Source organism: Rhinolophus hipposideros (assembly GCF_964194185.1).
Source record: "Rhinolophus hipposideros genome assembly, chromosome: 17".
In the NCBI taxonomy this organism is placed as follows: Eukaryota; Metazoa; Chordata; class Mammalia; order Chiroptera; family Rhinolophidae; genus Rhinolophus; species Rhinolophus hipposideros.
In genome coordinates, this window is record NC_138063.1 from 42,482,687 (window position 1) to 42,509,035 (window position 26,349).

Consider the following 26,349-nt stretch of genomic DNA (forward strand, 5'->3'; position numbering starts at 1 on the left):
CATTTCAATAATAAGAGAGGTGGCCAGCGGTGATTTATCTCCCATTTGGCCTCTGGACAGAGCTGTAAAGTCTAGAAAGCTTCCCTTCACTGACTGGAAACCTCCCCCAAGTCTCAACATTTGTGCAGCTTTGGATCTGCAATACCTTATAAGCAACTCATATGCCCCTTCAAATCAGATGCAAGAACAATTTGTAACTCAAAATTTGGGTACATTTTCTTGGCAATGTCTTCACAAAATGGAATGCCGCTGAGTAATCAGACCATTGGAAATACCAGGTTAAATTTCAGGTTCTCTTTGTTATAAATTGAAATAGAAAAGAAACTTCCTAACTTTAGCCTCTGTCTTCTCACATGTTAATTGTTGTCAGAAATTCTTAAACTTTTTCCAATTCATACCTTGATATATGCTTTACACTTTGGGCCACATCAGGCAACCTCCTGCCGTGGTGTGCATCTAAATTTAAATCCTTGCACTGTAAAGTATCTTAACAAATCCAAAAAAGTGGAGATTTCACAGGTCACAGACTCCTGGGTCAAAGAGACCTTAAAAACAGATATCATAACACTATGACTCAACTGATTTATTCTACCCTTCTTATCAAATATGTACTATAACTGTCATCACACACACAATTTTCCTGTAGTAAAATAAACACCAAACAATGTCAACAGTTTTTTAAAATTGAAATAAAGGTGCCAGAAGTTGTCAAATGTAAAACACAAAGAAATTGTTCCTTAACAATGGAGAATATTTTGACAAAAGGCATGAACTCTCTATTTCAAAATTATGTTCATATGTTTAATAGTGTTAAAAAAGAATGAAAAATATATGCTACATTTTCCCCACCTGTTCATTGTTTTCATTTAAATTAGAGAAGTTTGTTTTTCTAATTGACTTTTGATAAATTCTATCTGAATGCAATTAACAACTTGCAGTAAATGATTCCACTATAGTGACTGCAGTTTTACAAGTTGAAATTTTTCAAGCTATTTTACTAACCCCATCAATTTAGAGATTCCACAGGAAAATGTAAATTTCATTTAATCTTGCAGTTAAAAAAAAGTCTAAAAGAATAAAATTAAATATACGTCTGATAGCTAAAAGTACAAGAAATACAAATTTTTTGTTATGAAAAGGAAAGACTGATTTATGTTTTTGAAGATATTTATCAATAAAAATTATATTTCTCCCATTAAAAAATGCACCACTAACATTCTTATACCTCATTAACAAATATTTTCCATTTTTCAGAGTTCTAATACTACAAATTCTAGAAAAACCTTACCCTCACAGCAAATTACTTTATTGTATGCTACTAGGTCAATGAATTTCAGATTTGTATTTGAGATAACATAAAAATTCAAACTGCATATATAAATCAGGAAAAATAGACAACTGGAAAAAACCTAATGAATTGTTATATCACTGAAACAAACTTCGGCACTAATAATGATATTCAGGAAAACAAATTTCTTAACCTATTATATGACATTAAAATAGCTTTCCTCAGATAATCAACAAGAATAATTGATCCACCACAGAGGAAATATTCAATCTTCATTAAATATTTATTCAGTGCAATACGTCGTTAAGTCTATTTAGACCTCAAAGAAGAAATAGTTCCTGTCTGGTAGAAATCAGGTCTTGAGAGAATTGAATGGAGATGAGAAGCAGTTCCTCAAGACATGACACTATGAAAATAACAATGCTAAAAACTGAAGATGTGCTTTGAAATGTATATTACTACTTTGAAATCTGACACAAACACAATGATATTTAAGGCAGTATTAATTTTAAAAAGGTTGAAAGGGTGAGCAACTTGATTTCTTATTGATGCAGCATAATAAAATTTGGACCTCCAAAATCTACAATTACCAACTCTTCTGCTCTGTAATCATAGCCAAGTCACCTATCTTCTCTGGACCTGTTTCCTTATGCATAAAATGGAGGATAAAAAGTAGATTAAAATACTATGCTAGGGGTGGGGAAGAGATCCCATTCATAATAGCAACAACAAACATAATAACCATATATGACATATATTGATATCATCATTTCTTAAATTGCCAAGCTTTAGGTGATTTAAGTGAAAATTTACACACTCAGAGAAATATGCTCGGTTTCTTAAAGAGAAACCTAATCTTTAAAAAATATCTGTTTCTCAAACAAAATATTAAACTTAACAGAATTCCAATCAAAATATCGGTAGAATTTTAGGGGAGCATTATGAAAACATCCATAAATTCATAAGAAAGATCAAAGAAAATATGGAAAAAGCTTTTCAAAAAGGTTATAAGAGGAAGTGAATCAAAATAAATGTTAAATCATATTATGAAGAAAGAGCTTTTGGCCATTAATCCATATCACTAAATCCACAGGATATTTTTCAATTCTCCTCTAACATGCTCTTTTGATAGATTTCTTGAAACTTCCTTACCTTCTGCTGGACTTCTCCTCACAACTTTTCTAGTTTTCCTCTTTCCCTATACTGCTTCTCAATTTCCTTTGCACCCCCATAATACATTACACAGCAATGAAATGTTAGAGTTCCACAGGGTTTAGTTTGTGGTAGCCATCTTACAAGACGGCCCCAATGATTCTCGCCTCCCGTGAATCCCCTCCTACATTGAATCAGGGCTCACTTGAGTGATCAATAAAATATTGAACAAGTGACAGTGTGTGATTTCCAAAGTCATAAAAGACGTTGCAGTTTCTGCCTTGACTTTTGGACCACTTGCTCTAAGAAAACGCAGTTACCATGCTATAAAGACACTCAAGCAGCTCTGTAGAGACAACCTTAAGGGTAGAAACTATGGCCTCCTGCCAGGAGTCAGCACCAACTTGCCTAATTGCTTTCCTTGCCTCCTCTCTGGAATCCTTCAATCACTTCTCTGCATTAGAGTGCAAATATAATCATGCCAACTCTTTGCTAAGGCCCTTCGTGGTTTTATATTGCTCTGAGTATAAAAATCAACATGATAGAGATCTGGTCAAGATGACAGAGTAGGTAAATGCTGTGCTTATCTTCTCACACGACCACATCAAAATTACGAGTAAACTATAGAATAATGATCATTGAGAATAACCTGAAGTCTAGCAGAACAGAAGCCCTACAATGAAGGACATACAGAAGAAGCCACCTGAGACTGGTGGGAGGGATGGAGACATGGAACAGGCTTGTCCCACACCCACATGTGACCATTAAAAATCGGGAGGGATATCTCAGCTGTGGAGGCCCCCTGCCTCCAGAGAAGCAAGGGGGTCCAGTCTGACACTAGACTCCCCATCCCAGGGTTCCAGGGCCAGGGAGAGAAATTCCCATAAATTCTGGCTGTAAACACCAGCAGACATTGTAACGGAGTGAGACAAGAGTGGCTGTAGTCCCAGGCGCTCATCTTAAGGGGACTGCACACAAATTTACAGACTCACTACTCTGAGCTCTAGCTCTGGGGCAGCACCTTGAAAGGCGCCAAGGACATACATAAAAGGAGGAACTGAGTTGTCTGGCTTCAGAGCGAGAGCTGAAGGAGCAGCTTACTCCCAAATGGAGGAGCTGGAAGAAGCCATTGTTTCTTGGTTGAGCCCTCCTCATTTCCAGCGTGCAAACACAGGTGGCCACCATATCTGAGTCTCCATTAACCTGGCTAACACTGTTCATTCACTCTGATTCCTTGAGATGCCACCCTACCCAACTTTTAGGAACATCCAAGACATTTCCAGTGGCTTTTCCGCATAAACAGCCTGTCATGACTCATGCTGTGGACTTTCCTAAAATCTCTCAAAGTTCCACAAAATCCAAACAAGCAGAATCTGGCTTTGGTGTGTCCCATACCTCTGGCTGAGCAGCCCCAAGCCCAGCACTAGCAATAGCCAGCCTTGGTTTGCAGCTTGGCCTCTTGAGGCACCTCCAAGCCCAGTGTGGCCAGTGGCCATCTGCAGATTGCTTTATGGTGCATGCCACGTGGCTCTGGGCAGGGTACAGGCTATGGCTGAACTTGGCTTGTAGTGGGAACCCTCCCAGGAGACCCCGGGATTGCATGCCTGGTCTCCAGCTCTGGACCCAGCCAGAGCAACACCCAGCTGACTCCAGGGAAGACACACCCAAAGGGCACACTGGGCAGGTACCAGAGCCCTGACAAAGTGAATCCTGCTCCAAAGGGTCAGCCCCTGCACAACCTCCTCCACTGTAGTCACAGTCAGTCCTCCCAACCAATCAGCCAAGGATCATTATTTCCCACTGATGTGCAAACAGCAACAAAGGCTCAACTACAACAGGAGGGCACACACACAACCCACACAAAAAATACATTTGGAGCACCCACCTTCAGGTGACAAGAGAGACTGTGCCTCTGAGCCCCAAAGCACACCTACTATATAAGGTCACTCTACTAAGACTGGGAGACATAGCAGCCCTATATAATACATAGAAACAAACACATAGAAGCAGCCAAAATGGGGAGACAAAGAAACATGTCCCAAATGAAAGAACAGAACAAAGCTCCAGAAAAACAACTAAACAAAATGGAGACAAGAAATCTACGAGATGCAGAGTTCCAAACGTTGGTTATAAAAATGCTCAATGAACTCAGGGAGAACTTCAACAAAAAGATAAGAAACACAAATATGGAGATGGAAAACATAAAAAAAGAACCAGTCAGAAATGAATAATATAATAACTGAAATGAAGAATACATTGCAGGGAATCAACAGTAATTGAACGAAGCAGAAGATTGAATGAGTGATTTAGAAGACAAAGTAGCAGAAAACACCCAAACAGAACAGCAAAAAGAACAAAGAATCCATAAAAATGAGGATAAATTTAAGGGGCCTCCAGTATACCAAGTGTACCAACATTCACCTCATAGGGGTACCAGAAGGAGAAGAGAGAGAGCAAGGAACTGAAAACCTATTTGAAGAAATAATGACAGAAAACTTCCCTAACCTGGCAAAGGAAACAGACATACAAGCCCAGGAAGCACAGAGAGTCCCAAACAAGATGAACCCAAGGAGGCCCACACCAAGACACATCATAATCAATATGCCAAAGGTTAAAGACAAAGAGAGAATCTTCAAAGCAGTTTATTACTTACAAGGGGGCGCCTATAAAACTCATAGACACAGACAAAGTTTAGTAGTTACCAGAGGGTAAGAGTGGATAGAGGAGGTAGATGAGGGTAAAGGGGATCAAATATATGGTGATGGAAGGAAAACTGACTCTGGGTGGTGAACAAACATTATGATATATAGATGATGTATTATAGAATTATACACCTAAAACCAGTGTAACTTTACTAACAACTGTCACCCCAATAAACTTAAAAAAGGGGGGGATGGGCACGAAATATTCAAAGTGATGAAAAGCAAGGACCTACAACCAAGATTACTGTACCCAGCAAGGTTATCATTTAGAATCGAAGGACAGAGAAAGAGCTTCCCAAACAAAAAAAAGCTAAAGGAGTTCATCATCACTAAAACAGTATTACAAGGAATCTTAGAAGGACTTCTTTAAGATGAAAAAAAAATACGAATCATAAAATGGCAATAATTACATATCTATCAACAATTACTTTAAATGTAAATAGATTAATTACTCCAATCAAAAGATGCACTGCCTGGGCCGGCCTGGTGGCTCAGGCGGTTAGAGCTCCATGCTCCTAACTCTGAATGCTGCCAGTTCGATTCCCACATGGGTCAGTGGGCTCTCAACCACAAGGTTGCCAGTTCAACTCCTTGAGTCCTGCAAGGGATGGTGGGCAGCGCCCCCTGAAGCTAAGATTGAACACGGCACCTTGAGTTGAGCTGCCGCTGAGCTCCCGAATGGCTCAGTTGGTTGGAGCGCATCCTCTCAACTACAAGGTTGCCAATTTGATTCCTCGAGTCTCGAGTCCCGCAAGAGATGGTGGGCTGCGCCCCCCGCAACTAGAAAAACGGCAACTGGACCCGGAGCTGAGCTGTGCCCTCCACAACTAAGACTGAAAGGACAACTTGAAGCTGAACAGCACCCTCCACAAGTAAGATTGAAAGGACAACAACGTGACTTGGAAAAAAAGTCCTGGAAGTACACACTGTTCCCCAATAAAGTCCTGTTCCCCTTCCCCAATTAAAAAAAAAAAGATGCACTGCCTGAATGGATAAGAAAACAAGGCCTACAAGAGACTCACTTCAGATCAAAAGACACACAAAGACTGAAAATAAAGAGATGGAAAAAAGATATTTCATGAAAATGGAAACAAACAAAAATCTGGAGTAGCAATACTTATACCAGACAAAATGGGCTTTAAAACAAAGGCTATAACAAGAGACAAAGAAAGACCCAGTAATCGCACTTCTGGGTATTTATCCAAAGAAACCTAAAACGCTACTTCAAGGGGACATGTGCATCTATATGCTCATTGCAGCATTGTTTACAATGGCCAAGATGTGGAGGCAGCCTGGGTGTCCGTCAAGGGAAGAACTGATAAAGAGTAGGTGGTACATATATACAATGGAATATTGCTCAGCCAGGGAAGGGAATGGGTTCTTGCCATCTGCAGTGGCATCGATAGGCTCTGAAGGTATTGTGCTGAGTGGAGTATGTCAGACAGAGAAAAACAGATGTAATGTGATTTCACTTATATGTGGAATCTAAAGAAAAAATAAACAAACAAAACAGAAACAAACTCATAGATACAGAGAACATTTGATGGGAGGAGGGTTGAGGGGATGGGTGAACAAGGGGAAGGGATTAAAAAGTACAAATTGGTTGTTTCACAGTAGTCATGGTGATGTAGAGCATAGCATAAGGAATATAATCAATAATATTGTAATAACTATGTATGGTATCAGATGGGTACTAGATTTTTGGGGGTGATAGATGGGAGGAAGGTCGGGGACCAGGTGAGAAAGGTGAAGGCATTAAAAAGAATAAATTGGTAGGTACATAAGTCATGGGAATATAAAGTCATGGGAATATAAAGTAAAGCATAGGGAATATAGTCAATAATATGGTAATAACTGTATAGTGTCAGGTGTGTACTAGACTAGTGAGGGGGATTACTTCTTAAATTATATAAATATCTAACCACTATGTTGTACACCTAAAATTAATATCAAATAATACTGAATGTCAACTATAATTGAAAAATTAAAAAAGGAGGGGTAAGGTAAAGGCGAATAAGAGGTCCAAATCTCCAGGTATAAAATAAGTCATGGGGATGTAATGTACAGCATGAGGAATATAGTCAATAATATTGAGATTGTGTGGCACAGTGTCAGATGGTTGCTGGACTTATCATGGTGATCACTCTTTAGGTATATAAATGTTGAATAACTATGGTGTACAACTGAAACTAATATAATATTGTATATTGGCTATATTTTAATAAAAATCTTTAAAAAAAAGATTTGCCAGAGCGTAATACACAGAAACTTTAAAAGTCAAGAGATAGATAAAATTCTACCAGTCAACTAGCCAAAAATAAGCTAGTATTGCTATATTAAAGTCAGACATATAATATTATAATGCAGTGAAAGTGAGTGAACTTCACCTGTCTGTATCAACATAGGTGAGCCCCAAAATACAATGAGTTTTAAAAATCAGGTCGGAAGAATGTGGTATAAAGATATTTATAGAAATTTCATATACAAAAATGTATGTTTTATGATAATATATATTTCAAAACCAAAAATTATATTTGTCAGTGATACATGCTTTCTTTGGGAAGCTATCAAAGAAATTGTTAGTCCAACTTTAGATTATTCTGGCAGAGAAAGAGGGGGCAAGATCAGGGCAGGGCCCTCAGGTGTGTCACAGGTACTGGTGATATTAAGTATATTTAGCAGAGTGGTGAGTTCATGGGTGATCATTTTATTACTATTTTTAAGACTTGTTTGTACGTTATGTATACTCTTGTCAATAAATTTCCATTAGAATTAAAAAAATTAATATTGTAAATATCTCTGCCCATCTCTCCAGCTTTACCTTGCACTGTTCTCTTCCAAAACGCTATGCTCCAGGGAACATAAATACTTATGTTCCCTCTGCCAGTAATACCTCTCATCCTATCTTTTACTTTTGCCTAGTTAAACCCCCTTCATTTTTTAGATCTCATTTCAAGCACTGCTTCCCTGATCCCCTCAGCCCTTTGCTGAAAGCTCTCATAGAACCTTATTCATCTTCTTCTTAACAATTCACTAAGCTATATAATTTGTATCATCAACTGATTAATGCTTGTCTTCCCTATTAAATTCTAAGATACATGAAAAACTATGGTTTTCTGTTTTGCCTGTTATTGAAATCACAGAAACTATTGTGGTGCCCTCCTACACAGTAGGCACTCAAAAATATTGTTTGACTAATTTAATTATTTAAAATGTAGGGCTGGCACAAGAATGAGAAGCTACTTGGTGGCAGTTCCAAAATACTTTCTTATCTGTAAGAATTATTATATGACAATTGAGGCATTATAAAACAATAAAGGGAAGAAGAAATTATTCACTTAATGATACTAAAATAATGATCGACAATTTAAAAAGTAACAGCTAATAAAAAACTTATATTAAACACTAGAAATAAATTTCAGAGAAAAGATTAAATATCTATACCTAAATACATTTACATGCCCACTCACATCAAACCATATAAAAATTAAGAGAAAAACAGAATTAAATATTTATCATGTATCAAGATTTATTATGATATTATAGTGAGAAATTAGCTTTCTAAGCCTAGAAATCACAAAGGATGAGACTGAGAGATTTGATTAGTGAAAACATAAAACTTCTATATTTCAACATCTGAAGCAAATAAAAAAGAACAATCATCTAAGAAAAATGTTTCCTAGCTAATAAAAAGAGTTAATGTCTATTATCATTACAATAAAGTAAAACATTAATTCCCCCACCCCTGGGAACAACCTAATATTCCATCAATAGGAAAACAGTTAAGCACATTATAATAACAGTAATAACCACTATCATTATTTGAGGACATATTATGTACCTCACAAACAAGTACACAGTCTCATTTAACCCTAACAAATCCATCCATAATGGAATACTACGAAGCTCTAAGAAGTATACTTTTGACACAGAAATATATTCATAATATATGAAATAGAAAATGCTGTAAAAACAACATGGTTACATGGTTTTACACAAAACAATATGTAATATACAGCATGGTGACTATAGTTAAAATACTGTGTGGAAACTTGAAAGTTTCTAAGAGAATAGATTTTAAAAGTTCTCAACACAGAAAACTACGTGAGATGATAGATGTGTTAACTAATCTTATTGTGGTAATCATTTTGCAATATATACAAATATCAAGCCATTACCCTATACACCTGAAACTAATATAATGTTAATATATAAATAATTAATTAATGTTAATTGATGTAAATTAATGTAATAATTAATTAATGCTAATTAATGTTAACAATATAATGTCTGTCAATTATACCTAAAAAAAAGGAGAAAAAAAGCAAACCAATATGGTCTCAGTTTTATAAGAAAAAAATACATAGTAACCTGGAAACATAAAGAGAGAAATTCAGGGGTGGCTGGATAGTTCAGTTGGTTAAAGCACAGTGCTCTTAACAATAAGGTTGCCGGTACGATCCCCACATGAGCCATTGAGTTACGCCCTCCACAACTAGATTGAAACAACTACTTGACTTGGAGCTGATGGGTCCTGGAAAAACACACTGAAATAAAAGTTGCTTTTTTTTTTATAAAAGATAAATTCAAAGTGTGACATAAATCACAAAACAGTGGGTGATGTGATTATAGAATGAAACTATTTTTCTTTATGCTTATCTTTATTTTCCAATTTTCTACAATGGAATTATTTTAAAATGCTATACACATTGCAAACTTCAGCCCCAGATCCTTTTATCATCATCATCATCATCATCATCATCTGTATTGACTTCGAACATTTGATGTTGTGAAACATTGACTTTCTTATTTGACAAGTAATATCTTTTCTCACTGTAGGCTTATTGTAGGTAAATGTACAGTGATAAATACAGTTTATGCATGTGCACATAGCAAAGACTACAAAAAAAATACAACTTGCTTTTAATACTCCGCCAGATATATTTTTACTATCATAAGCAGTGAATTTTAAAATTTATTTATTATAGCTTACGTGGAGCTTTAAAAAATCGTCCGTGACGATGTACGAAGTAGTCCAAACTGATAACTTAAAATGAAACACAAATCCATAGCCCAATGTTTGAAAACTTTCATTATTTTTCTGTGCCTATTCAAACTTATCTCCCATTATACTCCAATATGAAACCTGTTCCTATCAATTTGATTTTATTTCTGTTCCTTACAAATAAGACTACACCCATCTCTGTGCCTTTGTTCAAATTATCTGTCCCATTCCTCACTTATCTTTTCAGCCAGTCTTAATCTTTTTCTTACTCTGCTTACTTTTATCTTTATTATTATAACCCCCACAACACCTAGCACGGTTCTGAATATACAGCTAGTACTTAAATAATGATATCACAAATATTTTCAAAGTAAAACCTACCAATACTGAATCAATATGGAAAGTGTATCTCTGTAGGTATTTAGAATAGAATACTTCCATTTAAGAATTTAAAATTTTTTTCCTTTTATTTTTTTGAGTAGATAACATATTTACTTGATTAAAAACTTAGCAATAGAAAAGCATATGTAGTAAAAAGTGTCTCTTCAACCTTTGTCCCACCATCTCTTGTTACAGGACAACACTTTTACTAGGTTTTAAAAATATATATACTTAAGATTTTTTAAATGCATATGTAAGTAAAGACAAATCAAACACATTCACACCTTTGGACCTTGCTTTTTTATGTTAAAAAATATTTTGGAGAGCTGTCTATACAAGCACATAAAGATCTTCCTTATTCTTTTTTGTGGCTTCAGATAATTCTCTAGCATGTGCATATCATGATTATTTTAAACTATTCCCTTAATGATGTGTACTTAGTTTCCAATCTTTGTTATTACTGAAGATATTGTAATAATCAACTCTGCATTAATTAATACACACACATTTAGCACTTGTTGGTTAAATTCCTAGAAGTGAAATTGCTGGTTCAAAGGATATAGGCAGTTTTAATTTTGTTAAATACTGCCAAACTGTCCTTCTTTTCTTTTGTTTTGTTTTAGCAGACAAAAAGCAGTCCTCATTTCTTCCACACATTAGAAACATTTTCAATTACAGTACAGCTTCTTTAACGTCTACATCAAGCAGTAAAATACCAAGAAAACTGGGCTGGGGGAAATCCTGGTTATGAGGCACTAACTGAGGATTGAACTAAGGGTTGAACCAATTTACACTGCCAGTAGCAACTTAAGCATTCCCATGCCTTCCAGGATATAGAATATTATCTACTTTTGGATTTTTGTCAATATGACAGATGAAAAATGATATCTCAATGTAGTTTTAATCTGCCTTTTTTCTTATTATGAATAAAATTGATTATCTTTTTAAATGTTTAAAAGTTCTTAAATTTTCTTCTCTGAAATGTCCAATCCAGTCTTTATCCATTTTTCTATTTGGTCGTTGGTGTTATAGTTGATTTGTTGGAGCTCTTTATATATTAAGGAATTTCTCCTTTGTGTATGATAGGAGTTGCAATGGTCTCCCCGTTTGCCATTTGCCTTTTAACTTTGCTTATGGTATTTATTGTTATTTTCCCATGCAAACAGTTTCAGTTGTTATATAAGTAAATTTATCCATTTAAAAAATTTTAATCAGTGGCATGGAAACACAGACCTGCTTAATTAAATAATGTACACAAGCCTGTGTTATATTTCCTAGAGGCACTAAGAAGGCAAAGGAGTGGAATATGGGGCGAGGGGGTGGGGGATTATCTAAATAAACGAAATCCCTACACGTTTTTTGTCTATTTTTTTTTTAATTTTTAAGCTTTTTTAGTTTATTGATAATTTTGTGAGGGAACAAAATAGATTATTTCCACCCTACCTACTCCCTCTTGCTTTGGCAAAAGGGGCAGAAACACACACACACACACACACACACACACACACACACACACCACAAAAATGGGGGAAGGAGAATGGACAAGGTGGGTTTGAAGTAGCCAGCAGGAGCCTGGAATGAAAATTTAGATTCGGTAGCTTCTAATACTAGAAGAAATAGGAGGAACAGTTTTCGGATTTTGGACTTTAAATTAGTGGAAGAGCTGCATACTTATGGTAGAGTGGAAAGAACTCCAGGCAAGAGTATCAGATTTTTTTTTCACCACAGAATGTTTACGGATTTTTCTCCCCCCAAAGTCTAAATTCCCACTACCAACCCTCCCCCCACTTCCTATTGTGTTCTACATTTCTTTCATCATTATCTGAAAACCATGGGATCCAATCAGTTGTTTATTATTGTCTTTGCTGGTGACGACTATATCTACATTATTGGCTATCAAGTCTTTTCTGAGTTGCTGCTCTCCCCTTGCCCTCCATATGTCAAAACTCAATATATCCAAAACAAAACTCATTATTATTGGAGTAAAAGCTGTTCATATCCCCTGATTTCATTATTTTCATTCATTCACCGAGAAAGTACTGTAAACTGTGCTAGGAAGGATGATAAAGGCAATCCATAATCTCAGAGACCCCAATCTAGAGGTAAAGACAGATCTGTAAATGTGTAAATGTTCACAAAGTACTATAAAAGCACAGTGAGTGTAGCAAGTCAATGTGGAGAAATAAGGAAAATATCAAAGAAGAGATGACATTAGGATGGATTTAAAGGATTCATCAAACAGAATGGGGATGACTCACACCAATAGAAGAGAATGTCAAAGGCATGGTGTATTTTAGAAAAATACTGAAAGTTCATTTTTTGGGGGTGGAGGGTTGAGGGGCAGGAGAATAAAAAAGTAGGTTGGGGCCAGTCTGTAATTATATGCCAAATTGGGAATTTTCAAAAAAGCAATTAACAATCAGTTTTTTTAAAAAATAAAAGGTAACTCTAGGGGTATTGTAAAAGTTGAATTAGAGACCAGATCAAAGGTTTCTGCAAAAGTCTAGGAAGAGGTGATGGGATTGCACATCATTAGGGGTGGAAGGAACCGAGAAGAGAAGCCCTTTTGGTAGGCAGTTAGAAATTCAGGGCTTGAGCTCTGGAGTGGGGACTGAAGAAACAGACCCTGGAGATAGATCGCTGACACACAGATAGTTGATATTAGTGCTGGTGAGATTACCTAAGGATGACCTATGTGGGGAGGAGAGGGTCAAGGAGGGAAGCAGCGAAACGCTGTCATTGGAGAGTCAAGCAAAGGAAGAGGAAAACCCAGCAAAGCGGATGGAGAAGTAGCAGTAGCAGAAGTAGGAAGGAAACCAGGAACCAAGGAGCTTGCGAAAGTCAAGGGACAAGAGAGTTGGGAGAAATGGGAGGTGGTCGACAGTTTCAACAGGTAAGTGAGGTCAAGTAGGATCAAGAATGAAAATGTGCCGTGGGCATGTAACAATTACTCTCTCAAGAAGGGTGGTGAACTGGGATGGAAATAAGTTGGTAGCTGTGGGAAAGGTAAAATGGCAAAAAAAGAGTAATTAGAAGGAGCAATGCTTATAGGATAAGGTTCTTCCCTCAAAGAAAAGGGAGAGGTGATGGTAATGAAGAGAGGAGATGATGAATGGAATAAGGTCCTAGAGGGGATAAAGAGAGAGAGAGAAAAAGGATGGAAGCCATACATTGATGGCAGAACCACAATACAGGAGCCTGGGTCCCTGACAATCGCAGAGATGCTTTATCGGCCTTAGACAATTGCTTCCAAACTTTGTTTATGTGGGAAAGAAATCAACTTCTAACTTGCTATTTGGTGTTTCCCATCATTTTCAGAAAAGTGTAATCCTAACTGATACAAGAGAGAATGGCGTTGAAAAAATAAGCAAGCACCTCTCAGAAATACCACAGCATGTTCAGAAGACAAGACCAATCTGTCATGTCTAGACCCTACCACATGTGTGAGAGAGAAGGAGAGGTAGGAAAATAAGATGAAAATGTAGGCCCGGGTGTGAGGAGCTGAGACTAAATAAAAAATTGCCACACATGAAGAGGCAAAACAGGATGCAGGGAGATTGTTTAGAAACTTCTGCTGTGATCTAGGTGAGAGATTACCTCATGTATTCATTCAACAAATATTTCTTGAGTGCCTTCTCTGTGTCAGGTTCAGCAGATACAATGGTGAACAAGCTAGAAGGAGTCTTGGCCCTCAAAGATATTAGTTAGGGATACCAGTACTGAAAGCTTCCTCTGTGATATCTCATTTATTCCTCAGAACACCCTATGATACAAGTATTATTATTGTCCTCATTTTTCAGGTGAGGTAACCCAGTCTTAGAAAGCTTAATAATTTGCTCAGGGTCACACAGTTGATAACTGGTGTTGCTAGGAATCAGACACAGATCCATCTTACTTCAAAACAAGTTTTTAATCACATGACTATGTTACCTCTCATGCAATTACATACAATATATTAAATACTATGACAAGGAGTACAGTTGTTTGGATATTGCCGCTTCCTAACAGGACATTCTGTGTTTGGCATGTTCCAGTCAGAACAATGTTTCTAAAATCCAATTGGGGAGCATAGTGATACCTTCCCTGATTAAGAGTTCTCAGAGGAGGTTTTCAATGGAAAGTGATGTATTCAGGTCTTAGATATACTGATTTTGAGATGGCTGTGAAATATACAAATGGAGACAATCCAGTAGTAATTTGATAGAACAATCTGAAGTTCAGGGGGAAACAGGGTTGGAGATAAAGCACTTGGTATCACTAGTTCTTAGAGGTCAGCTTAAGTCAAGGCAATTACTGGGACTCTTTAGAGGCTTCTAGAAGTGAGAGGAGCACCCTGCTGAGAAAAGGGCAGCTGGGTACAGGCTTGAAGAGAGTGGAATAGATTTGGAATAATTGATCAGAGAAAAAGGGAAAGGATTCAACCAAAGGCAGTCAAAGATATAATCAAGTTGTATTTAGGGTTAGGGACAACAAATTTATAGTGATATCCACCTGTGTGGTTGAGAGATTTTTCTCCAGTAGCAATCACTAACTTGCCAAAATTTTACTTTACTAGTTCTTTTTTCCCCTGTCTGAATGAAGGACTTGCCTGTGAGTTCCCAAAGCACCCTGAATTTACCTTTGATCTGCTACTGAACACTTGACCTATCAGGTTCTATGTAAGTCTGTCTCCCTTTGGACTTTGAAATCCTCAAAAAGTCCTTTGAGACTTTGAAAACCTGTTTTTTATTGTTTTTATTTCCAGAAACTTGCACAGCATTATTTGTATACCTATTTCATCTCCAGGTTAAACTCTAAAGTCTCTAAGGTCAGGAACTGGGATTTGCAGGAGCATCATCTCAGTTCAATGTCTCACGCACAGTATGTCCTCATCAAACAATTGTGGGACTGAATTGACTTTAGTCTGAAAGCTGCAATGTAGAAACTGACCAACTCGCTAATACTGTCAAGCTGTGATTTTTAAGTTTTCAGACTTGGAACAAACAGTCCCTCCTCTTAACCTTTTATTCTCTGTTTTTCATTAAGAGGTAATTAGGGTACCACCACTCTGGTATGTGCCATTTTGTCTTTGGAGTTTAGGCCCTACTGGTAGCTAGACAGGCTCTGTTACCATGGATGATACAAAGCATTTCTGGCCCTTCTGAGTCCTTTTTAGTAAAAGTCAAGTGATTGGACGTGATGACTGCTGATGTCCCTTTTCATTTTAAAATCCAAAGATTCCATGACCCCTGGAAAACCTGTAAACCACACCCAAGAACCTTATAAAGCTCAATTAAAACATGGGCTCTGTGTTTTATTATTAAAAACATCCTCTCTCTATAAAACTGGGTTACAATCTGCAAAGCGTATCACTTCGAAAATGAAGATACTGACACTTTATATTTAATTATTGCCTTGACTGATGGTTAAAGTATTTTATCAGATGCAAGTCTGTTTTTTAATGGTAGGTTTACTCAATAATCAAATGAAAGGGCACCGTCATTCACTTTGGTAGTGAAAAAACAGCAGAAAGCTGGAAGAATATGAAACAGCATCTTGGATCTAACATGGACCTTGGTAATACTTTTCCTTTTATTTTTTTTCAGATGAGATATCAAAGAGTGTAAGTGACTTACTCAAGATTATAGAAATTCGAAGTGGCAAGGCTGGTACTAGAGTCCAAGGCTCCCAATCATATACTTTCTTTGTTTAAAGCAACCACAATGGTTAAAAATCTCCTGAAAGAAAAAAAACAGATGAGGTGAAATGCCAATTGGTTGAGTTTAAACAGAGACTCTACTTTGTTCTTTCCAGGTTCAATAATAAACAATTCTAGTGATTAGCATGAAGGGCTGGCAGATGAAACATTCTGACTCCTAAACAAAAATATTTGTATTTTGCATCACAGTGAGTAAATCAATTGTAAAAATTAAAGTAAATGGAAAACAAGGAGAATTAGCAAACACAGAACACAGATTTCCTTCACTCTTTTGGAAGACAGATTGAAAAATAGAAAATCCCCGTGGCTTCCTTCATTAGCAGCCAGGGTGGTGAATCCCACTGCAAATCCCACTTATAAAGGCATGGCTACCTGCAGAGCCTCGGAGTACCAATCACATTAGGGAAGACACTAAATGACCAAAGGAAGCCATGAAGGTCTGGGAAAGCTAGTGAACAAAAGGCAGCATTCCAAACGCCATTGCTCGAGTCTGAATTGTAAGATGCCTGGATTTCAGAACCCTAAAGCAGATTAGCTTAAGGCAACAAAAGATTCAAATAAAATACAAACAACTCATTTTGACACATTAAGAAACTGCTTTCATTAAATCATCAGGTGCTGAAGTATAATTATTAAAAAAAAAAAAAATTCCACCTAAGTTGTGTTTGAAGCAGTGAGATCTTAGAAGAACAGGGACCTAAAAATGATATTTTATTCTAGCTCAGCTCTTCATTTTTATTTTTTAAATATTTTTTATATTTTTCAATTACAGTTGACATACAATATTATATTAGTTTCAGGTGTACAACATGATTAGACATTTATATAACTTACGAAGTGATCACCCTGATAAACCCAGTATCCATATGACACCATACATAATTACTACAATATTACTGACTATATTCCCCATGCTATACTCTTTTGTAATTACCCATGACTATTTTGTAACTGCCAATTTGTACCTCTTAATCCCCTCCCCCTTCACTCATTCCCCTATCACCCCAACCTAACCATCAAAATGCTCTTTGTATCTATGAGCTTGTTTTTGTTTTGACTATTCGTTTATCCTGTTCTCTAGATTCCACATATAAGTGAAATCATACGATGTTTGTCTTTTTCTTTCTGACTTACTCCACTCAGCTCAGTACCCTCTAGGTACATGCAGGTAGTTGCAGATGGCAAGACTTGATTCTTTTCTATGGCTGAGTTATATTCCATTATATGTATGTACCTCCTCCATTCATCTTAAAAGTGGTTCTTGAATACAATGTGTTCATGACCAAAATTCATGAGCTAGATACACTGGCCTTTTTCCCTTTTAATTTTTCTGATATTTTAAAGGACTGTCATAACTTTAAAATTTTGTTGTACACATCATTTCAATTTTACCACTCTGCTTATGAGTGCTACTTTAAAATACCAACTAGAAAAACTCAGATCTCTTCAGCTGTAAGTGATTTTCCTTCCACATTGTTGCCTCATTTACAAAGAAAATAAGTAATACTTTTGGGTATGAATTGTCAAAATGAAACACAGCAAAACTTTAGGTCGTGGTATCATTTCCATCACTTCCCTTGCCTGTTTTGCTTTTGTTGCAAAGTTTAAACTCAAATACAATTTAGATGCTTAAACTTGAAAATGCGGGAGAAAAACCTTTACTTCCATTTGGAGAAATCTGAGATTTGTTGTTTGTTTTCTTTTGTTTGTTTGTTTGGGGAGGGGAGGAGTTAGGGAATTACGTCAAATAAATTTAATAACTTCCAATATTGTTTGCCAGTTTTATTCACTAAGGTATATTTCTAAGACTACTAACACTGACGTAAGACAGAAATAATTATTGGAAGTCCTATAAAAAGACACGGTCACTGACAATATGTGTATTATTAGATCAAATAGTCTTCTACTCAACATTTCAGGTGTACAAACCATCAATGACTCTGAAATTTTACAAATGTATTTAGAGAACTCTTTATGAGTAGCAGACAGGCAAAAATGGTTCTGATAATCTAAATATTCCTAAAAGCCTAAAGTCAAAATTGAAGCATAATAATGAGAACACTTCTCTAAAATTTCTTTTTTTTGAAAATTAATTTATCATCATACCTCCTCAGTTTTGTTTAATTATAATAATCACCTTTCACTAAGAACAAAAGTAGTTTAGCTCCCATTTTCCCTCAGAGATAATCCTATTGTTTTGTCAAACCCTAATAGGGTCATAAGCAAGGCTGCACCAACACAGAAACAAACAGTTTACACCTAATGAGCTGATGTCACCTGGGGCCTTCTGGCCAGGTGATAACTTTGGCTTCATTTGTGTTCAAGTGGAAAAACAATAGAAAAGTTCAATGAGTCTGAACTCTGAAAAGCTTTTGGCTTTACTACTCCTCTATGTTTATGATGATATAATAATAAAATTAAAATAAGGTTAAAATTTTTTATAATATGTATTTTAAAAACGTAAGTCAGTCACCTTTGTTTGACAGAGGAAAAAAGAAGTATCGAGATAAAGGATCTTGTAGCTGAGCCATATTTCAAGTTGATTGCACCCACCACCCAATAAACTCTCAACTGAAGAAACCCTCATCAGTGTTGTGCCCTCTCTAGCTTTTTCAGTTTTGCCACACAGACAGTGGTAGAAAAATGCCCTATCAAGTTAGTAACAGTGTATTTTCTCAGACAGCTCTGTATTTGCTGACTGCATACGTGTAGTGTCTCCTTCCATTGTCTCATCTACTTCTTCCCTCTCTCTTTGGTAGCCAAGAGGCAGGACCAAAAATGAACTGACCCGTGCTGCTCCATAGAAAACAGGCAATGTGGTGAGTAATAAATCTGATTCAAATTATGTTCTACTACTTTACAATCAGGTGGCTTTAGGCTAGTTATCTGCAAAATGGGAATAATATCTACTTTATAGAGTTAGAAAAGATAATGTATATGAAGTACCTGGTATACATTAGGCATAAAATAAATTATACTCTTCCTTATATAAATCCATAAACACAAGAAGAATAGTGCTTTTATACTGTATAGAGTTCTTGCATGCATATTATCTCATTTAATCTTTATAAGACTAACACACTCATATGTAGCCAAGTACTCAAATATATGTTCTCTGACTCCAGAACCAGTGTTTTTTTCTATTATAATGCTATGTGAGGGGTTGTGGTAATTAATGGAGACCACATTTGTATTCCTAAATTATCAGCTTCTGTGGATGGGGTTGGGGAGCATGAACTGAACTGGCAGGCATCTTAGAAGTATGCAAAGTAAGTAAAAAATAGATATACAATCAAATGAACCCATAGCACTTAGTAGGGCAAATGCCAGAGGGATAACATGCCTCTGTGGTTCATCAATAAAGTATTCTTTACTGATTTTTTTTTAAAGCAATGAGAATAAAAAGGAAATAATTATAATGTCCTAGGTTCTAGCTCTTTATAAGAATATGATAATTTTAGGTTGATCAAAGAAAAACATATGAAAATAACAGACCTAATAAATATTATCTTCATCTAAGGTTGAGAAAGGTTTCCTAATTGCCATTAGATGCAACTAACATTTAAATTAACCAAAATTTTCTAATCAACACCTCAGAACTACCTTGGGAGTTTCAATACACTTCATTTAATCCTCATAACATTTTGAGATACATATTGTATTCATTACATGGGAATACAGACTCCAAAAGATTGAGTGATTTGTTTGAGAAAGGTTGCCTTTGTTGTGTTCTTCAAGCTGTCACACTATGTTCTTTACAGTAACAGAAAAGAATAAGTGAAATGGTCCAAACTACAATCATAATTGTTATTTAAAACTCAAGAGAGAAGAATGAAAGTTAGATTGGTTAAACATGAGTTTACTTACACAAACTGTGAAAATCCCTAAATAGATATTTCAGGACAGAATGACATCCAAAAAGAATTGGTTTAGATTTGAAAACAATTTTTTAAGTTATTGCTGACCTATTACAGAAGTCAAATTAAAAGAAAATGGGATTTCTACCTCACTCTTACATGAGTCTATATAATTTTGACCCTACTATTGGCTTTTTTTTAGACTTTAAATTTTCTAATGAAATAGATTTAAAACTTAACCTAGAATGACAAAGTTTCATTCAGGAATATGATTTTCACCTTGATATGACTTTTCATTCTACTACCACCCTGCAAAAATTTTCGTGGAGTAGCAAAATATAAGGAACCTCCTAGTGGAGTTGAGGCCTCCTATGGAGTTGGACCGATAGCATAAGTTGTAAGACAAAGTGCTCTTTATTTTGGATAGAAGGTAAAGAAACAAGGAGAATTCTAGGAAGAAAATGCATGGAGAAACAAGTGATCACAGGTATGGATGTAGGCAATCAACGGTCAAGTGAGGTGACATGGGTCAGTCCTGCTTACTTGGGTGCCTAGAGAGGCTCTGAAAGTCACTCTGCTGGTTGGATGGTGGTGGTGGTGGTGGTGGTGGTGGTGGTAGTAAGTGCTAAATGATAAATCAGGAGTCATAGTGAGGAAGAATAGAACGGATGTTCCCATGTGTTTCAGCAACTACTAAGCATTTGCTGTATTTGACCGGAATGTAACAAAATAGAAAATGTGGTTGGAATTACCACTGATTTTTCCTGATGAAATGAATGTGGTCACTGAGATACCCTTTTGATCTTGGAATCATTTAGATTAGTGTTTCTTGCAAAGTCTAGTTCAAAGACTGCATCAGAATCACTTGAAGAACATGTTTACCATATAGATTCCTTATCTTCTCTTTCAGAGGTTTTTGAGTCATGGTTCTAGGGAAGGACTCAAGAATCTGCAATTTGAATACCACAGAAAGGGTTGCCAGATTTCGCAACCCTCACCTCAGATGATTCTATGACACTGGAGTTAAAAAACCACTTATTTGGATTTGAAAAAGAAAGAGAGAAGAGAATACAATTGTGTACGATTGTTAAACAGGATGCTTATTTGTAACAATTGGCCAAACACATTAAAAAGAAAGAAAAAAGAACTTTACAGTCTGATCCTAGGACTAGATACTTGACTGCTCTGTGCTTCAATCTCCTCCTTTGGAAAGTGGAAACAAATGATGGCACCTGCTAAGGCCCTTGCCATTCTGTGATTACGGTCCAAGGAGGTACTTAAGAGCACAAAAGAGTTAGGAAAGGACATTTTGCCATGACAACACCAACTTGCTCCTGCGATAAGCATCAGGTCCACCTCCCACCACTTCTTGGGTGCCTGTGGCATTTGACCTTTATCTATTCCTTTCAGGCTGCACCTAGCAAGGAACTAGAGATAAAAAAAAATGAAAAAATAAAATAAAACCACATTGTTTATCAACTAGATTTTAAACTGTAAAACCTTAAAAAAATCAATTAAATGGAGCACTAAAAACAAACAAGAGAATACCAGCAACTCCTGAGAAATACTGTTGTCACAAAAACCATTGGAATGACATTATGCTTAGGATCCAAAGGAAAAAACCCAACTCCTCTAGATTTTGTATTCTATTCCCCCCCTACCAATGGCTTCTAACCAAGTTTTAAGTAATGATTATTGGATCCTACGATGCACGAAGGGTGTGTTTCTTCACATGCATATTATGGAATATTCACTATGTAATAAGAGGCATCTAGTCTGTGAAATTCTGCGGTAAGGGTGGCTGCAAATGATATTTCTACTTCACAGAAAAGTTAGACCAAAAAATTGCAAAATTATTAAATACCAATTATTAAAGTACTTCATTAAAGAATGAATGCCAGAAGGCAGGGGAGTTCTGAGAAGTTTGCAGAGATAAATTCTGATGACTAGCAGTGTGGGACAGAGCCCCAGAGAGCAGTTTCCAGGCTCTCGGCCTCACGTGGAAAGGTGCTGGCTCGGGTAGTAAATGGCCATCAACTGTGATTGCATGGCCATCAGCTGTGGCTAGTTGGCCGTCAGCGGTAACCAGTAAGCCATTGGCCACTAATATAACTGCTGTGGCTACGCTAGCAGCAAATGGGGGGTAGCAAGAAGATGGTGGCTAGGCTGGCAAGCGTGGATTGCAGTTAGCATGGCGGAGTGCAGGTTGTGGATTGCAGAGAAGTGGACAGCAGGTTGCAGACAATGTGGCTCCTGCTTCCTGTGTCTCCATCCCAGCTGCCAGCAATACTATAGTGGTATGACTCCCCTACCTATGGCTCCGTGGGTGTTCCTTTTTGGCCTCACCATGTCCTGCATTCTTATGTGGGGAGCAGGACCAGAGATCCCGCATGGCACCCCGCATGACAAGCAGCAAATATCCTGTTAGTAAATGCCAGTGTGCCTCAGAAATCATGGTGTTGCTACCTGTAACATCTCGCTCTGGGTTGCCAAAGTCAGTGCATGCCATAAAGAGAAATAAATTTAAAAATTAGTCAAATTAAGTGGAGTTCATGTACATAAATAAGCATAATCTGATTCAGTGTAAGGGGGACCCAGCAGAATGTGTTTGCTTATTTAAGGTTTCTGGCTGTGCTACTGTCATTAAGTCCTGTTGCTTTCCTACTAAGAGATATGTGGAAGGCCGGTGTCATTCCCAATTCAAGGGCTTTATTTTGTTTGTTTCTATCTAATGATGTTCTTGGCCTATTAAAGCAGTCAGGGTCTTTCCTTATTGTAGCTGCACAAGTGACTTTACAGAAGGAAGACACCTGATTCACACGACCAGGCATAGCAATGGGAGTATGTGAACTTTCAACAAAAGAGGAAGCTTTGTACCAGATGTGAAGAAGTAAAGTTTATTTTTCCATTTAGCATGTTTATTTAAGTAAGAAGGAAGGAGACAGGGGCTGCTTCCCATTCCAAACTGCTCAGGGAATGACCTTTTTTTTCCCTTTCTTTATAAATGAACAAAGTTGGCTATTGCAGTTTCCAGAGGGATCTGGAAAGGAACCAAGTCACTAATGATTACATTTCATCCGTAGCTAGTTTAACCTTTGAAACCTGCCAATCAACAGAGAAGACCAAGAGGGAAGGTCAATGCAACCTTGCTCATCTAGCATTCTCTCACTGTTTACATGGGAAATGATTTATTACGGAAATCATTTTAAGAAATTTTAAGCAACTATAGAGACTATAATCAAGGTCTTCCTAAGATCATTTAAGAGCTGAGAAACTCTCAAGTCCTGGTTAGTTTATTTTCCCTTTTAATTGTTGTGTATAACAGGCAGAGTGATAGAGCTTTTACATTTAAAACAACATAACCAAGAAAAACATCTTTTGTCCTTGATTCATCTATCTTCTCACATTATTTTGGTCTGACACACCATTTGTTTCTAGACTAAAGATCGTCTTGGTAATATATCCAAAGACGCACACAATCTTTTTCACAGCTTGTTGAAACATTCCTCTTAATGCTAAAGCTATTATATACTACTAGTAAATAGTATAAAATACACCACAAAACAATAACTAGTATTTTGATCATGTATTCATTATCAAAAAGGCCAGGCTACAGAATATTAAGTGACCTTCCCCTATTATTCATTCACACATCCATTTCTAATAATACATACCTCCTCTTCTTTCCTCATAATATCCCCTCATAAGCTTCTTGCAGGAAAAGAGAAAACACCATCAGTAAGATTGATGGAGCACTGGTAACATATTTCAGGTACAAATGACCCACTTTTATGTACTGCCAGAACAACTCTGTAAGGGTTTAGGAAGGAGAAATCCTGAAGTTCTTTTCCAGTGAATTCACGCAGCTGGTGGTACCAAATGATTGTTCTCTTTTAATGGCAGGGTCAGAAAGGCAAAGAGAAGCATTTTCTATAACTGGCTACAGTTTTTATCAATTAGTAAAGCTTTTTTCTTCAAATGTTTTATATCATCAAGATTAATTACCTCCAGTTTTAATTAAAACCCTCTCAAAAGTTAACTCATTCTCCTAAGAGTACAAGAATGTCATACGGGATGATTTTTCTTCCAGGAAGACAAATGCAAAATATTTCCTGTTTGTCGAAAGGAAAAATAGGATTGCACCTACCCCTACACTTTTATTTTTTGAAATTGTTTCTTAAAAACTTTGTGTGCTTCATGAAAATCATCACTTTATCAACTTTAAAAATCACACTGAAAATAGAATATGTCAAATTTTAGATCCTGCGTGAAATGGAAGAATCCTAAATTTCGAATTTAAATCTATTCATCTAAAGTATCACGATTAAGTGTGAATTAAAATAAAACTCACTCATTTGGTCTTGGCTATGACTCTTGCAAAGATCTGAATCCTGCCCTACAATTAGTGCATTTACTGCAAAACTTACAATTACTAACATCAACTAATACTTAATGCTCAGTTTAAAGATTTTCTTCCATGCAATCTAGTAGTTGATTTTTATTTAGTGTAGCTACCATTTCACAGCAGTAGTATTGGGCGCCCAGGAAAGGTAGGGAAAGAGTGTTTAGAGTGGGAAGGTCACTGCACATCTATTCTTAAGGCTCAAAAATGTAAAAGTGTGCCACTGCTGATACAAATTCACGGAGCCACTAAAATAATACATTATACATAGTATTAATATTTGATACAATTAGTAAATAAACACGTGTGTGTGTGTGTGTGTGTGTGTGTGTGTACAGTAATGCATCCTTCCAGACATTAGACTCTGGGGAACCCGATTTGTATTGTAGGTACAGTCTCACCCTTGGGTATAAAGCCCAATAGCAGTTTACCAGCAACATGACACACCGAGTCCAGGGAGAAGTAATAACTCATCTGAAGGAAAGCGTCTCCCTATCTACAGAAGAGGCAGTAAAAATAAAATAGAAATATGGCTTCTCGGTCCATTTAGTGTTGCAGCAAACAGCCCTACACTCAATACTTCAACAGTCACCGAGGACATCACTATTTCAGTGCAGCAGAAGAGCAGAGCTTTATAATTAGGACCCTGGGTCAGTTAATGTGCATTATTTAAAAGATGGAGTATTAAGTAATGTATTACAGGAAGATCTTTCACTGAAATAATATTTTTTAAATTTTAAGACTTCAGCTAACTGGAAAATACAGTTTCTGAAACAACTTAACTACTCTTATGTTTTACGCAGTGTATTTTGTCTCTAACTTTCAAAGGTTTTTCTGAATGCTGATTGGTTATGCTTGGAGAAGTTGAGCAGACTATAAATATCTTAAATATTATCACTATTTACACCTAGATTAAGTTATACAATTAAGAGTTGAATTTTTTAAGGATACCTTTTCAGATCATAGAATTATTTGCCTCGTTAAAAACTGTGTTTAGTAATCTGTTGTACAAGTTTTTGATTGTACTGCCATATCTCTTCTTCTACATTATTATAACAAGATCTCATTCCTGGCTTGTAATAAGTTATTATCTATACTATTATAATTTTAAAATCTGATATATTATCTTGGGTATTAAGGCCTCTCAGGAGATTTACATAAGGAACGGGAGGAGCAGTTGCTTGAAACAAAAGTTCCCGATTCATGAAGTACTTGTTGAACGTCACAATGTCATGGACGTAATCCACGGGTCTTGGAGGACGCTGAGAATAAGAAGATTTCAGCGTCGTTGAAATCTTTAACTCTCTTTCTTTGAAAATCTTCTGTCACAAGTCAGAAGGATAATGTCTCTTTTCACCCAATGAGAAAGCTGTTCTCACACGAGCATAATTAATCTTCTGACACCATGACAAAGAAATTCCTTAAAAGGATTTCTCCGATTTCCTCTCAAGACAGAAGATTGTCTTTATCCATCATCTGTCCTTCCTGATCCCTTCTTTTTGAATATCCACATCAGCAGAATTGTCCATCAGAAGAGACAGCAGGAGGGAAATCTCTGCATGATTGATAGGGCCCCAATGCTCTGCAGGCCTATTTAAGTGCAAGCATCTATTGTTGCAAACTTACTTTACAGCAGTTAAACAAATATAATAGTCAACAATTCAACCATTGTGCAGCTTAGACTTGACTAAAACTAGTTAAGTGAAGTTTACTAATGACAAGGCACTGATTTCGAAGCCAGATAAAAATTCTGCAGATAAATTAGCCTGATATCTCCTTAGAGAAAGAAAATTCTCAAAGTCATGCAATAGTATATGTATATTAGAAAGTGTTACTTACTATACTGTATGTAAATGTCTGATAC

General features: G+C 36.5%; 1 protein-coding gene across 4 annotated transcripts in view; it reads right to left on the reverse strand.

The window, feature by feature from the left end:
• The window catches only part of GREB1L (GREB1 like retinoic acid receptor coactivator), a 252,007-nt gene that overhangs the window by 129,612 nt on the left and 96,046 nt on the right, over nt 1-26,349 (reverse strand). For 2 of the 4 annotated variants that reach the window (XM_081078878.1, XM_081078875.1), the window contains exon 2: nt 16,144-16,245. The exons of 1 other annotated variant lie outside the window; for it this stretch is intronic. The gene's annotated coding sequence lies outside the window, so the exon portion shown is untranslated. Of the gene's footprint in view, nt 1-16,143; nt 16,246-26,349 lie in introns of those variants that run through there. One more of the 4 variants, XM_081078877.1, reaches the window with a different exon arrangement.